This window comes from Neocloeon triangulifer, unplaced genomic scaffold (genome assembly GCF_031216515.1).
Source record: "Neocloeon triangulifer isolate White Clay Creek 2 clone unplaced genomic scaffold, ASM3121651v1 ptg000013l, whole genome shotgun sequence".
Lineage (NCBI taxonomy): Eukaryota > Metazoa > Arthropoda > Insecta > Ephemeroptera > Baetidae > Neocloeon > Neocloeon triangulifer.
The window spans coordinates 41,721-54,283 of NW_026775555.1; the positions used below are offsets into that span (position 1 = coordinate 41,721).

The 12,563-nt window shown below is 42.0% G+C and overlaps 1 long non-coding RNA gene across 4 annotated transcripts in view; it reads right to left on the reverse strand.

Moving 5' to 3' along the window:
* LOC132198649 (uncharacterized) overlaps positions 1–12,563 on the reverse strand; it is a 45,018-nt gene that overhangs the window by 15,663 nt on the left and 16,792 nt on the right. For 3 of the 4 annotated variants that reach the window (XR_009442002.1, XR_009442000.1, XR_009441999.1), the window contains 4 exons: positions 9,980–10,090; positions 8,545–8,689; positions 7,471–7,615; positions 7,114–7,258 (listed from right to left, as the gene is read on the reverse strand). This is a non-coding gene — a long non-coding RNA (uncharacterized LOC132198649). The remainder of the gene's footprint in view (positions 1–7,113; positions 7,259–7,470; positions 7,616–8,544; positions 8,690–9,979; positions 10,091–12,563) is intronic. The other variant, XR_009442001.1, reaches the window with a different exon arrangement.

Consider the following 12,563-nt stretch of genomic DNA (forward strand, 5'->3'; position numbering starts at 1 on the left):
CTTTACTCGATGTGCGTGGGTTGTTGAGGGTGGATTGAAAGTGAGGCACGCTTTGCAAATGATGTTGCTGCTCGGTGGGCTTGCATGGCTTGCTGAAAGACCAAAGAAGGGCCAGAGGAATGTCACCTATTAAAATAATAATAATTAAAAGCGATTCAAACAGGAGACGAGCGAAGGAGAAAAAGGTGGACGACGAGCTGAGTGGGACAAACAGGCCAAGGCACCCCTTGAAATTTTGTAAGGGATTGAGGATGTTGGTCAGGAAGAGAGAGAAGGCAAGGAAGGAAGATTTGAAGGTCACCCAGTAATTTAATCACAAATAAATCTAAAATTAATGTGAAAAGGAATGAGCCATCTACGTTAATCTGGGTTTAGGGGGTGGATGAGGGTGGAATTAGTGCAAGGCATGCTTTGAAAATGATGGGGCTGGTGCGTGGGCATGCAAGGATTGGTGAAATGTCAAGGATGCGCGAGAGGAACGTCACCTATTAAAAAAATAAAATTTTAAAGTGATATCAGCATAGTTCATGCTAAAGCGTAAATAACGGACGGAGCGCCTTGAGGGTCAAAAAAACCAAGGCACCCCTTGAAATTTTGTAAGGGATTGAGGATGTTGGTCAGGAAGAAAGAGAAGGCAAGGAAGGAAGATTAGAAGGTCACCCAGTAATTTAATCACAAATAAATCTAAAATTAATGTGAAAAGGAATGAGCCATCTACGTTAATCTGGGTTTAGGGGGTGGATGAGGGTGGAATTAGTGCAAGGCATGCTTTGAAAATGATGGGGCTGGTGCGTGGGCATGCAAGGATTGGTGAAATGTCAAGGAAGCGCGAGAGGAACGTCACCTATTAAAAAAATAAAAATTTAAAGTGATTTCAGCATAGTTCATGCTAAAGCGTAAATAACGGACGTAGCGCCTTGAGGGTCAAAAAGGCACCCCTTGAAATTTTGTAAGGGATTGAGGATGTTGGTCAGGAAGAGAGAGAAGGCAAAGATGGGAGAGTTGAAGGTCACTTAGAAATTAAATAGAAAATAAATATAAAATTTACTTACAAAAATATTAAGCCGGCTGCTGTACTCGATGTGCGTGGGTGGATTGAAAGTGAGGCACGCTTTGCAAATGATGTTGCTGCTCGGTGGGCTTGCATGGCTTGCTGAAAGACCAAAGAAGGGCCAGAGGAACGTCACCTATTAAAAAAATAAAAATTAAAAGCGATTCAAACAGGAGACGAGCGAAGGAGAAAAAGGTGGACGACGAGCCGAGTGGGACAAACAGGCCAAGGCACCCCTTGAAATTTTGTAAGGGATTGAGGATGTTGGTCAGGAAGAAAGAGAAGGCAGGAAGGAAGATTTGAAGGTCACCCAGTAATTTAATCACAAATAAATCTAAAATTAATGTGAAAAGGAATGAGCCATCTACGTTAATCTGGGTTTAGGGGGTGGATGAGGGTGGAATTAGTGCAAGGCATGCTTTGAAAATGATGGGGCTGGTGCGTGGGCATGCAAGGATTGGTGAAATGTCAAGGAAGCGCGAGAGGAACGTCACCTATTAAAAAAATAAAAATTTAAAGTGATTTCAGCATAGTTCATGCTAAAGCGTAAATAACGGACGTAGCGCCTTGAGGGTCAAAAAGGCCAAGGCACCCCTTGAAATTTTGTAAGGGATTGAGGATGTTGGTCAGGAAGAAAGAGAAGGCAAGGAAGGAAGATTTGAAGGTCACCCAGTAATTTAATCACAAATAAATCTAAAATTAATGTGAAAAGGAATGAGCCATCTACGTTAATCTGGGTTTAGGGGGTGGATGAGGGTGGAATTAGTCCAAGGCATGCTTTGAAAATGATGGGGCTGGTGCGTGGGCATGCAAGGATTGGTGAAATGTCAAGGAAGCGCGAGAGGAACGTCACCTATTAAAAAAATAAAAATTTAAAGTGATTTCAGCATAGTTCATGCTAAAGCGTAAATAACGGACGTAGCGCCTTGAGGGTCAAAAAGGCCAAGGCACCCCTTGAAATTTTGTAAGGGATTGAGGATGTTGGTCAGGAAGAAAGAGAAGGCAAGGAAGGAAGATTTGAAGGTCACCCAGTAATTTAATCACAAATAAATCTAAAATTAATGTGAAAAGGAATGAGCCATCTACGTTAATCTGGGTTTAGGGGGTGGATGAGGGTGGAATTAGTCCAAGGCATGCTTTGAAAATGATGGGGCTGGTGCGTGGGCATGCAAGGATTGGTGAAATGTCAAGGAAGCGCGAGAGGAACGTCACCTATTAAAAAAATAAAAATTTAAAGTGATTTCAGCATAGTTCATGCTAAAGCGTAAATAACGGACGTAGCGCCTTGAGGGTCAAAAAGGCCAAGGCACCCCTTGAAATTTTGTAAGGGATTGAGGATGTTGGTCAGGAAGAGAGAGAAGGCAAAGATGGGAGAGTTGAAGGTCACTTAGAAATTAAATAGAAAATAAATATAAAATTTACTTACAAAAATATTAAGCCGGCTGCTTTACTCGATGTGCGTGGGTGGATTGAAAGTGAGGCACGCTTTGCAAATGATGTTGCTGCTCGGTGGGCTTGCATGGCTTGCTGAAAGACCAAAGAAGGGCCAGAGGAACGTCACCTATTAAAAAAATAAAAATTAAAAGTGATTTCAGCATAGTTCATGCTAAAGCGTAAATAAAGGACGTAGTGCCTTGAGTGTCAAAAAGGCCAAGGCACCCCTTGAACATTTGTAAGGGATTGAGGATGTTTGTCAGGAAGAGAGAGAAGGCAAAGATGGGAGAGTTGAAGGTCACTTAGAAATTAAATAGAAAATAAATATAAAATTTACTCACAAAAATAATAAGCCGGCTGCTTTACTCGATGTGCGTGGGTTGTTGAGGGTGGATTGAAAGTGAGGCACGCTTTGCAAATGATGTTGCTGCTCGGTGGGCTTGCATGGCTTGCTGAAAGACCAAAGAAGGGCCAGAGGAACGTCACCTATTAAAATAATAATAATTAAAAGCGATTCAAACAGGAGACGAGCGAAGGAGAAAAAGGTGGACGACGAGCCGAGTGGGACAAACAGGCCAAGGCACCCCTTGAAATTTTGTAAGGGATTGAGGATGTTGGTCAGGAAGAAAGAGAAGGCAAGGCAGGAAGATTTGAAGGTCACCAAGTAATTAAATCACAAATAAATCTAAAATTAATGTGAAAAGGAATGAGCCATCTACGTTAATCTGGGTTTAGGGGGTGGATGAGGGTGGAATTAGTGCAAGGCATGCTTTGAAAATGATGGGGCTGGTGCGTGGGCATGCAAGGATTGGTGAAATGTCAAGGATGCGCGAGAGGAACGTCACCTATTAAAAAAATAAAATTTTAAAGTGATATCAGCATAGTTCATGCTAAAGCGTAAATAACGGACGGAGCGCCCTGAGGGTCAAAAAAACCAAGGCACCCCTTGAAATTTTGTAAGGGATTGAGGATGTTGGTCAGGAAGAAAGAGAAGGCAAGGAAGGAAGATTAGAAGGTCACCCAGTAATTTAATCACAAATAAATCTAAAATTAATGTGAAAAGGAATGAGCAATCTACGTTAATCTGGGTTTAGGGGGTGGATGAGGGTGGAATTAGTGCAAGGCATGCTTTGAAAATGATGGGGCTGGTGCGTGGGCATGCAAGGATTGGTGAAATGTCAAGGAAGCGCGAGAGGAACGTCACCTATTAAAAAAATAAAAATTTAAAGTGATTTCAGCATAGTTCATGCTAAAGCGTAAATAACGGACGTAGCGCCTTGAGGGTCAAAAAGGCACCCCTTGAAATTTTGTAAGGGATTGAGGATGTTGGTCAGGAAGAGAGAGAAGGCAAAGATGGGAGAGTTGAAGGTCACTTAGAAATTAAATAGAAAATAAATATAAAATTTACTTACAAAAATATTAAGCCGGCTGCTTTACTCGATGTGCGTGGGTTGTTGAGGGTGGATTGAAAGTGAGGCACGCTTTGCAAATGATGTTGCTGCTCGGTGGGCTTGCATGGCTTGCTGAAAGACCAAAGAAGGGCCAGAGGAACGTCACCTATTAAAAAAATAAAAATTAAAAGTGATTTCAGCATAGTTCATGCTAAAGCGTAAATATAGGACGTAGCGCCTTGAGTGTCAAAAAGGCCAAGGCACCCCTTGAACATTTGTAAGGGATTGAGGATGTTTGTCAGGAAGAGAGAGAAGGCAAAGATGGGAGAGTTGAAGGTCACTTAGAAATTAAATAGAAAATAAATATAAAATTTACTCACAAAAATAATAAGCCGGCTGCTTTACTCGATGTGCGTGGGTTGTTGAGGGTGGATTGAAAGTGAGGCACGCTTTGCAAATGATGTTGCTGCTCGGTGGGCTTGCATGGCTTGCTGAAAGACCAAAGAAGGGCCAGAGGAATGTCACCTATTAAAATAATAATAATTAAAAGCGATTCAAACAGGAGACGAGCGAAGGAGAAAAAGGTGGACGACGAGCTGAGTGGGACAAACAGGCCAAGGCACCCCTTGAAATTTTGTAAGGGATTGAGGATGTTGGTCAGGAAGAGAGAGAAGGCAAGGAAGGAAGATTTGAAGGTCACCCAGTAATTTAATCACAAATAAATCTAAAATTAATGTGAAAAGGAATGAGCCATCTACGTTAATCTGGGTTTAGGGGGTGGATGAGGGTGGAATTAGTGCAAGGCATGCTTTGAAAATGATGGGGCTGGTGCGTGGGCATGCAAGGATTGGTGAAATGTCAAGGATGAGCGAGAGGAACGTCACCTATTAAAAAAATAAAATTTTAAAGTGATATCAGCATAGTTCATGCTAAAGCGTAAATAACGGACGGAGCGCCTTGAGGGTCAAAAAAACCAAGGCACCCCTTGAAATTTTGTAAGGGATTGAGGATGTTGGTCAGGAAGAAAGAGAAGGCAAGGAAGGAAGATTAGAAGGTCACCCAGTAATTTAATCACAAATAAATCTAAAATTAATGTGAAAAGGAATGAGCCATCTACGTTAATCTGGGTTTAGGGGGTGGATGAGGGTGGAATTAGTGCAAGGCATGCTTTGAAAATGATGGGGCTGGTGCGTGGGCATGCAAGGATTGGTGAAATGTCAAGGAAGCGCGAGAGGAACGTCACCTATTAAAAAAATAAAATTTTAAAGTGATATCAGCATAGTTCATGCTAAAGCGTAAATAACGGACGTAGCGCCTTGAGGGTCAAAAAGGCCAAGGCACCCCTTGAAATTTTGTAAGGGATTGAGGATGTTGGTCAGGAAGAGAGAGAAGGCAAAGATGGGAGAGTTGAAGGTCACTTAGAAATTAAATAGAAAATAAATATAAAATTTACTTACAAAAATATTAAGCCGGCTGCTTTACTCGATGTGCGTGGGTTGTTGAGGGTGGATTGAAAGTGAGGCAAGCTTTGCGCATGATGTTGCTGCTCGGTGGGCTTGCATGGCTTGCTGAAAGACCAAAGAAGGGCCAGAGGAACGTCACCTATTAAAAAAATAAAAATTAAAAGCGATTCAAACAGGAGACGAGCGAAGGAGAAAAAGGTGGACGACGAGCCGAGTGGGACAAACAGGCCAAGGCACCCCTTGAAATTTTGTAAGGGATTGAGGATGTTGGTCAGGAAGAAAGAGAAGGCAGGAAGGAAGATTTGAAGGTCACCCAGTAATTTAATCACAAATAAATCTAAAATTAATGTGAAAAGGAATGAGCCATCTAATCTGGGTTTAGGGGGTGGATGAGGGTGGAATTAGTGCAAGGCATGCTTTGAAAATGATGGGGCTGGTGCGTGGGCATGCAAGGATTGGTGAAATGTCAAGGAAGCGCGAGAGGAACGTCACCTATTAAAAAAATAAAAATTTAAAGTGATTTCAGCATAGTTCATGCTAAAGCGTAAATAACGGACGTAGCGCCTTGAGGGTCAAAAAGGCCAAGGCACCCCTTGAAATTTTGTAAGGGATTGAGGATGTTGGTCAGGAAGAAAGAGAAGGCAAGGAAGGAAGATTTGAAGGTCACCCAGTAATTTAATCACAAATAAATCTAAAATTAATGTGAAAAGGAATGAGCCGTCTACGTTAATCTGGGTTTAGGGGGTGGATGAGGGTGGAATTAGTGCAAGGCATGCTTTGAAAATGATGGGGCTGGTGCGTGGGCATGCAAGGATTGGTGAAATGTCAAGGAAGCGCGAGAGGAACGTCACCTATTAAAAAAATAAAATTTTAATGTGATTTCAGCATAGTTCATGCTAAAGCGTAAATAACGGACGTAGCGCCTTGAGGGTCAAAAAGGCCAAGGCACCCCTTGAAATTTTGTAAGGGATTGAGGATGTTGGTCAGGAAGAGAGAGAAGGCAAAGGATGGGAGAGTTGAAGGTCACTTAGAAATTAAATAGAAAATAAATATAAAATTTACTTACAAAAATATTAAGCCGGCTGCTTTACTCGATGTGCGTGGGTGGATTGAAAGTGAGGCACGCTTTGCAAATGTTGTTGCTGCTCGGTGGGCTTGCATGGCTTGCTGAAAGACCAAAGAAGGGCCAGAGGAACGTCACCTATTAAAAAAATAAAAATTAAAAGCGATTCAAACAGGAGACGAGCGAAGGAGAAAAAGGTGGACGACGAGCCGAGTGGGACAAACAGGCCAAGGCACCCCTTGAAATTTTGTAAGGGATTGAGGATGTTGGTCAGGAAGAAAGAGAAGGCAAGGAAGGAAGATTAGAAGGTCACCCAGTAATCTAATCACAAATAAATCTAAAATTAATGTGAAAAGGAATGAGCCATCTACGTTAATCTGGGTTTAGGGGGTGGATGAGGGTGGAATTAGTGCAAGGCATGCTTTGAAAATGATGGGGCTGGTGCGTGGGCATGCAAGGATTAGTGAAATGTCAAGGAAGCGCAAGAGGAATGTCACCTTTTAAAAAAATAAAAATTAAAAGTGATTTCAGCATAGTTCATGCTAAAGCGTAATAAACGGACGTAGCGCCTTGAGGGTCAAAAAGGCTAAGGCACTCCTTGAAATTTTATAAGGGATTGAGGATGTTGGTCAGGAAGAGAGAGAAGGCAAAGATGGGAGAGTTGAAGGTCACTTAGAAATTAAATAGAAAATAAATATAAAATTTACTTACAAAAATATTAAGCAGGCTGCTTTACTCGATGTGAGTGGGTTGTTGAGGGTGGATTGAAAGTGAGGCACGCTTTGCGCATGATGTTGCTGCTCGGTGGGCTTGCATGGCTTGCTGAAAGACCAAAGAAGGGCCAGAGGAACGTCACCTATTAAAAAAATAAAAATTAAAAGTGATTTCAGCATAGTTCATGCTAAAGCGTAAATAACGGACGTATCGCCTTGAGTGTCAAAAAGGCCAAGGCACCCCTTGAAATTTTGTAAGGGATTGAGGATGTTTGTCAGGAAGAGAGAGAAGGCAAAGGGGAGAGTTGAAGGTCACTTAGAAATTAAATAGAAAATAAATATAAAATTTACTTACAAAAATATTAAGCCGGCTGCTTTACTCGATGTGCGTGGGTTGTTGAGGGTGGATTGAAAGTTAGGCACGCTTTGAAAATGATGTTGCTGCTCGGTGGGCTTGCATGGCTTGCTGAAAGACCAAAGAAGGGCCAGAGGAACGTCACCTATTAAAATAATAATAATTAAAAGCGATTCAAACAGGAGACGAGCGAAGGAGAAAAAGGTGGACGACGAGACGAGTGGGACAAACAGGCCAAGGCACCCCTTGAAATTTTGTAAGGGATTGAGGATGTTGGTCAGGAAGAGAGAGAAGGCAAGGAAGGAAGATTTGAAGGTCACCCAGTAATTTAATCACAAATAAATCTAAAATTAATGTGAAAAGGAATGAGCCATCTACGTTAATCTGGGTTTAGGGGGTGGATGAGGGTGGAATTAGTGCAAGGCATGCTTTGAAAATGATGGGGCTGGTGCGTGGGCATGCAAGGATTGGTGAAATGTCAAGGAAGCGCGAGAGGAACGTCACGTATTGAAAAAAAAATTAAAAGTGATTTCAGCATAGTTCATGCTAAAGCGTAAATAACGGACGTAGCGCCTTGAGGGTCAAAAAGGCCAAGGCACCCCTTGAAATTTTGTAAGGGATATAGGATGTTGGTCAGGAAGAGAGAGAAGGCAAAGATGGGAGAGTTGAAGGTTAATCAGTAATTTAATCACAAATAAATCTAAAATTAATGTGAAAAGGAATGAGCCATCTACGTTAATCTGGGTTTAGGGGGTGGATGAGGGTGGAATTAGTTCAAGGCATGCTTTGAAAATGATGGGGCTGGTGCGTGGGCATGCAAGGATTGGTGATATGTCAAGGACGCGCGAGAGGAACGTCACCTATTAAAAAAATAAAAATTAAAAGTGATTTCAGCATAGTTCATGCTAAAGCGTAAATAACGGACGTAGCGCCTTGAGGGTCAAAAAGGCAAAGGCACCCCTTGAAATTTTGTAAGGGATTGAGGATGTTGGTCAGGAAAAGAGAGAAGGCAAAGATGGGAGAGTTGAAGGTCACTTAGAAATTAAATAGAAAATAAATATAAAATTTACTTACAAAAATATTAAGCCGGCTGCTTTACTCGATGTGCGTGGGTTGTTGAGGGTGGATTGAAAGTGAGGCAAGCTTTGCGCATGATGTTGCTGCTCGGTGGGCTTGCATGGCTTGCTGAAAGACCAAAGAAGGGCCAGAGGAACGTCACCTATTAAAAAAATAAAAATTAAAAGCTATTCAAACAGGAGACGAGCGAAGGAGAAAAAGGTGGACGACGAGCCGAGTGGGACAAACAGGCCAAGGCACCCCTTGAAATTTTGTAAGGGATTGAGGATGTTGGTCAGGAAGAAAGAGAAGGCAGGAAGGAAGATTTGAAGGTCACCCAGTAATTTAATCACAAATAAATCTAAAATTAATGTGAAAAGGAATGAGCCATCTACGTTAATCTGGGTTTAGGGGGTGGATGAGGGTGGAATTAGTGCAAGGCATGCTTTGAAAATGATGGGGCTGGTGCGTGGGCATGCAAGGATTGGTGAAATGTCAAGGAAGCGCGAGAGGAACGTCACCTATTAAAAAAATAAAAATTTAAAGTGATTTCAGCATAGTTCATGCTAAAGCGTAAATAACGGACGTAGCGCCTTGAGGGTCAAAAAGGCCAAGGCACCCCTTGAAATTTTGTAAGGGATTGAGGATGTTGGTCAGGAAGAAAGAGAAGGCAAGGAAGGAAGATTTGAAGGTCACCCAGTAATTTAATCACAAATAAATCTAAAATTAATGTGAAAAGGAATGAGCCGTCTACGTTAATCTGGGTTTAGGGGGTGGATGAGGGTGGAATTAGTTCAAGGCATGCTTTGAAAATGATGGGGCTGGTGCGTGGGCATGCAAGGATTGGTGAAATGTCAAGGACGCGCGAGAGGAACGTCACCTATTAAAAAAATAAAAATTAAAAGTGATTTCAGCATAGTTCATGCTAAAGCGTAAATAACGGACGTAGCGCCTTGAGGGTCAAAAAGGCCAAGGCACCCCTTGAAATTTTGTAAGGGATTGAGGATGTTGGTCAGGAAGAGAGAGAAGGCTAAGATGGGAGAGTTGAAGGTCAATCAGTAATTTAATCACAAATAAATCTAAAATTAATGTGAAAAGGAATGAGCCATCTACGTTAATCTGGGTTTAGGGGGTGGATGAGGGTGGAATTAGTGCAAGGCATGCTTTGAAAATGATGGGGCTGGTGTGTGGGCATGCAAGGATTGGTGAAATGTCAAGGAAGCGCGAGAGGAACGTCACCTATTAAAAAAATAAAAATTAAAAGTGATTTCAGCATAGTTCATGCTAAAGCGTAAATAACGGACGTAGCGCCTTGAGGGTCAAAAAGGCCAAGGCACCCCTTGAAATTTTGTAAGGGATTGAGGATGTTGGTCAGGAAGAGAGAGAAGGCAAAGATGGGAGAGTTGAAGGTCACTTAGAAATTAAATAGAAAATAAATATAAAATTTACTTACAAAAATATTAAGCCGGCTGCTTTACTCGATGTGCGTTGGTTGTTGAGGGTGGATTGAAAGTGAGGCACGCTTTGCAAATGATGTTGCTGCTCGGTGGGCTTGCATGGCTTGCTGAAAGACCAAAGAAGGGCCAGAGGAACGTCACCTATTAAAAAAATAATAATTAAAAGTGATTCAAACAGGAGACGAGCGAAGGAGAAAAAGGTGGACGACGAGCCGAGTGGGACAAACAGGCCAAGGCACCCCTTGAAATTTTGTAAGGGATTGAGGATGTTGGTCAGGAAGAGAGAGAAGGCAAGGAAGGAAGATTTGATGGTCACCCAGTAATTTAATCACAAATAAATCTAAAATTTATGTGAAAAGGAATGAGCCATCTACGTTAATCTGGGTTTAGGGGGTGGATGAGGGTGGAATTAGTGCAAGGCATGCTTTGAAAATGATGGGGCTGGTGCGTGGGCATGCAAGGATTAGTGAAATGTCAAGGACGCGCGAGAGGAACGTCACCTATTAAAAAAATAAAAATTAAAAGTGATTTCAGCATAGTTCATGCTAAAGCGTAAATAACGCGTAGCGCCTTTAGGGGCAAAAAGGCCAAGGCACCCCTTGAAATTTTGTAAGGGATTGAGGATGTTGGTCAGGAAGAGAGAGAAGGCAAAGATGGGAGAGTTGAAGGTTAATCAGTAATTTAATCACAAATAAATCTAAAATTAATGTGAAAAGGAATGAGCCATCTACGTTAATCTGGGTTTAGGGGGTGGATGAGGGTGGAATTAGTGCAAGGCATGCTTTGAAAATGATGGGGCTGGTGCGTGGGCATGCAAGGATTGGTGAAATGTCAAGGACGCGCGAGAGGAACGTCACCTATTAAAAAAATAAAAATTAAAAGTGATTTCAGCATAGTTCATGCTAAAGCGTAAATAACGGACGTAGCGCCTTGAGGGTCAAAAAGGCCAAGGCACCCCTTGAAATTTTGTAAGGGATTGAGGATGTTGGTCAGGAAGAGAGAGAAGGCTAAGATGGGAGAGTTGAAGGTAAATCAGTAATTTAATCACAAATAAATCTAAAATTAATGTGAAAAGGAATGAGCCATCTACGTTAATCTGGGTTAAGGGGGTGGATGAGGGTGGAATTAGTGCAAGGCATGCTTTGAAAATGATGGGGCTGGTGTGTGGGCATGCAAGGATTGGTGAAATGTCAAGGAAGCGCGAGAGGAACGTCACCTATAAAAAAAATAAAAATTAAAAGTGATTTCAGCATAGTTCATGCTAAAGTGTAAATAACGGACGTAGCGCCTTGAGGGTCAAAAAGGCCAAGGCACCCCTTGAAATTTTGTAAGGGATTGAGGATGTTGGTCAGGAAGAGAGAGAAGGCAAAGATGGGAGAGTTGAAGGTCACTTAGAAATTAAATAGAAAATAAATATAAAATTTACTTACAAAAATATTAAGCCGGCTGCTTTACTCGATGTGCGTGGGTTGTTGAGGGTGGATTGAAAGTGAGGCACGCTTTGCAAATGATGTTGCTGCTCGGTGGGCTTGCATGGCTTGCTGAAAGACCAAAGAAGGGCCAGAGGAACGTCACCTATTAAAAAAATAATAATTAAAAGTGATTCAAATAGGAGACGAGCGAAGGAGAAAAAGGTGGACGACGAGCCGAGTGGGACAAACAGGCCAAGGCACGCCTTGAAATTTTGTAAGGGATTGAGGATGTTGGTCAGGAAGAGAGAGAAGGCAAGGAAGGAAGATTTGATGGTCACCCAGTAATTTAATCACAAATAAATCTAAAATTTATGTGAAAAGGAATGAGCCATCTACGTTAATCTGGGTTTAGGGGGTGGATGAGGGTGGAATTAGTGCAAGGCATGCTTTGAAAATGATGGGGCTGGTGCGTGGGCATGCAAGGATTAGTGAAATGTCAAGGACGCGCGAGAGGAACGTCACCTATTAAAAAAATAAAAATTAAAAGTGATTTCAGCATAGTTCATGCTAAAGCGTAAATAACGCGTAGCGCCTTTAGGGGCAAAAAGGCCAAGGCACCCCTTGAAATTTTGTAAGGGATTGAGGATGTTGGTCAGGAAGAGAGAGAAGGCAAAGATGGGAGAGTTGAAGGTTAATCAGTAATTTAATCACAAATAAATCTAAAATTAATGTGAAAAGGAATGAGCCATCTACGTTAATCTGGGTTTAGGGGGTGGATGAGGGTGGAATTAGTGCAAGGCATGCTTTGAAAATGATGGGGCTGGTGCGTGGGCATGCAAGGATTGGTGAAATGTCAAGGACGCGCGAGAGGAACGTCACCTATTAAAAAAATAAAAATTAAAAGTGATTTCAGCATAGTTCATGCTAAAGCGTAAATAACGCGTAGCGCCTTTAGGGGCAAAAAGGCCAAGGCACCCCTTGAAATTTTGTAAGGGATTGAGGATGTTGGTCAGGAAGAGAGAGAAGGCAAAGATGGGAGAGTTGAAGGTTAATCAGTAATTTAATCACACATAAATCTTAAATTAATGTGAAAAGGAATGAGCCATCTACGTTAATCTGGGTTTAGGGGGTGGATGAGGGTGGAATTAGTGCAAGGCATGCTTTGAAA